We start from the raw sequence: 3,159 nt of genomic DNA on the forward strand, positions 1-3,159 counted from the left end.
CACCCAGGGGCCGGCTTGTCCACATTTTCACATTTCTCAGATCAGAATGAGTCTCACAACCTATGTTTCCATTTTTTATTTTCATTATCAAATTAATGGTGTGTCTTAAAATCAATGGGAATCTGGTACGAGAACTTGCTTTGGAAGGCTGTGTGTGAGCTACGTGACCACAGCTCAGAGAACCAGGTAAGCATCATCTTCACAGGTTCTGGGTTCAAGATCCCCTTTGTAAGATTCTGAACCCAGAGTAAATACACATAAAAACACAAGGATTATGGTATAATTTCAAGTTCAAAGGAATTCTCTGGAGGAAAAAGTATAATTAAAAAATGGAGAGAGGAAAAGACAGGGTAGCGTGAATGAGCCAGTTCTACATCTCTCACGATGATGTCCACAAATACTAACATTGGTGAATTAATAAAAGATACAGGCGTATGGTTCAAGTGACTCAAGTACCTCCCAGATAAGGTCAAAACAGAAACGCAGCAGAGCGTCGGGGCTGCAGCATCAAGGTGCACGTGGGGAACACGGAGGGAGGCTCTTCCACTTTTCATTTCACAGTCTCCAAGCCAGAGCTGAGAGAAATGCTCTCTATGTGTGCCGCCCAATTTGGTAGTCACTAGCTTTACTTAGCTTCTTTTTTTTTCCCTCTTCTAACTAGAATAACCAGCGTATTTTTTTAGCTTCTTAAGGTAGACAATTAGATGATTAATTTTGTGACTTTCTTTTACTTTAAATATAAGCATTTAAAACAACCACAGATTTCCCTTTAAGCTCGGATTAGGTGCATCACATAAAATCTGACTTGTATTTTTATTTTCATTCAGTTTCTAATTTCCCTTGTGATCTCATGGGATTTTTTTGCAGAGGTATATTGTTTAGTTGCTAAGTATTAGAGGATTTTCTAGATAATTTACTGTTATTGATTTCTAATTTAGTTTGGTCATGGTCAGAGAGTAACACCTGGATGACTTCAGTGTCTAATACTGATTGAAGCTTTCCCCTTTCATGGGGTCTCCTTTCATAAATGTCCCATGTGGCATTGGAAACAATGTGTATTCTGCTATTGCTGGTTGGGGGGAGGGTCTGATTTATTGTTGATTGACGTATCTTTATTTTACTAGGTCAGATCTGTCAGTCTGGTGACAGCCTGGGCTGTCCATGGATGCAGAGTGTAACTATAGCTCCTTCCTGCGAGAGGGGAGAGCATGGTGCGCTCCCTAGCGTTTCAAATCTCTGCTAAGCCTGCATCTTGGGCTGGGTGCAGGAACACACATGGGAGCAGCAGGGTCCCAGAGACTTACTGGTTGGTGGGAGAAGACGACCTTGGAAATGAGAGTGAGCTGCCTGTGGCTCATGGGCTTCCTGCCAGGGCAGCTTGCAGGAGGCGTTGCACCTGCAGGGCTGCCCCTCAGCTCCCCAGCTTGAGCTGCTCCCCAGGATTCTGGACTCAGCTGTTTCGGCAAATGCTCCGGACATCTCAGCCTCATCATGTCCAGAAACGAACTGCAGATCGTTGCTCCACACGTGCTCTACCCTGGTCTTCTCATCTCTGTTCTCACTGCTCAGACAGAACTCAGCAACATCGCTCTGACAGCAGATTGTGTCTGCTCTTCAAACCCTGTTCAGAACCGCCTCCCACTGCCACCTTGATGTCAGGCAGTCCCTGCTCCTCCTACTCCCCAGCCTGTTTTCCACCCAGTGACCGGACACAGCTCTGCCAAGACCCCTCCACATCAGGTTCATCTCAGAGTCAAAGCAGATTTGTCTCCACACTCACAGATGCTGGTACCGTGCTGTCCCACCTGCACCCCCCACCGTGTGGTCCTCACCCGTCCTCCCCCGCCTGCAGCCTTTGCTCCAGCTCTGTCAGCCCCTCCTTCCCACTGAGGCCTGCCCTGGCCCCTGCAAACAACAGCCCCTCATTTCTCTCCCCTGACTTCTCTTTCCTCATAGAGGAAATCACATGTCACTGTTTGTATTAGTCTGTTCTCATGCTGATATAAGGACATACCCAAGACTGGGTAATTTTAGAGTCAAGTGTTTATAAAGGAAAGAGGTTTAATTGACTCACAGTTCCACAGGTCTGAGGAGGCCTCAGGAAACTTACAGTCATGGTGGAAGGGGAAGCAAACATGTCCTTCTTCAGAAGATGGCAGGAAGGAGAAGTCCCAAGCAAAAGGGGGAAAAGCCTCTTATAAGACCATCAGATCTCGTGAGAACTCACTAACTATCAGGAAAACAGGAGCGTGGGGGTAACTACCCCCATGATTCAATTACCTTCCACCAGGTCCCTCCCACGACACGTGGAGATTATGGGAATTACAATTCAAGATGAGATTTGGGTGGGGACACAGGCAAACCATATCGCCGTATAACACACTAATTTGTTTATCCTGTGCCTCATTGAATGTAAACAGCCTGTAGGAAGGACGTCCGCTTCTTTGTCCACCCCATAAATGTCTGTTGAATGTTTAAGGATGATGGGACATCAGCAGGCAGAGGGAGGAAGGGCATTTTAGGAGCAAGAATTTGTTGGGAGAGTGTATGAAATAACAGGGCCTCTTCTAGAAACTAGTGTTGCCAGTAGAAACGTAGGAGCATTTCTCAAGTGATGACTTATGATCTGGGAAGCTGAGGGGTTTGCTCTGCAACCTCTGGTTCGGGGCCGCTTGTTTGTGTTTCTTAATGGAGAATAACTTTTGAAAGAAAAAATGTTGAAATCCGATTAACTTTTTTTTTCAAACAAAAAGAGACACAGGAGGGTTCAATCCAGTTGGACCGATTCCCACTAATCCCATTTATCACTTTAAAAGATAGTAAAGAAGTTTGGGAGGTTTCTCAATCCATTCAAAATAGTTCTTGACTTTATAGATTAGAGTTTGTGAAAATTATTTCTCGTCCTTCTTGCTTGATTGAGACTAAGACAACGGACCATCCCGTGGTGTGAAACCTGAGGACTTTGCTCAAGTTTTAATGTGGGTTCATGCTTCAAGGAGCTGGTTTTTCAGAAACTTCGGTTTGAGCCTTTTTACAATGTGCACAAAGAATCTGTCGCTGTAACTGTCAGGGTGCCAGTGTCTCTGGGCGACGCGCATTGCTGTGTTTTTTCACTGCTTGGTGAGCAGAGATAAAGGGGGCAGCGGGACCAGGCCTACC

At 45.6% G+C, this 3,159-nt stretch overlaps 1 protein-coding gene across 1 annotated transcript in view; it reads left to right on the plus strand.

Moving 5' to 3' along the window:
* LOC118146826 (uncharacterized) overlaps positions 1-3,159 on the plus strand; it is a 184,554-nt gene that overhangs the window by 86,808 nt on the left and 94,587 nt on the right. The gene's annotated exons all lie outside the window — the stretch shown is intronic.

This window comes from Callithrix jacchus, chromosome 1 (assembly GCF_049354715.1).
Source record: "Callithrix jacchus isolate 240 chromosome 1, calJac240_pri, whole genome shotgun sequence".
Taxonomy (NCBI): Eukaryota; Metazoa; Chordata; class Mammalia; order Primates; family Cebidae; genus Callithrix; species Callithrix jacchus.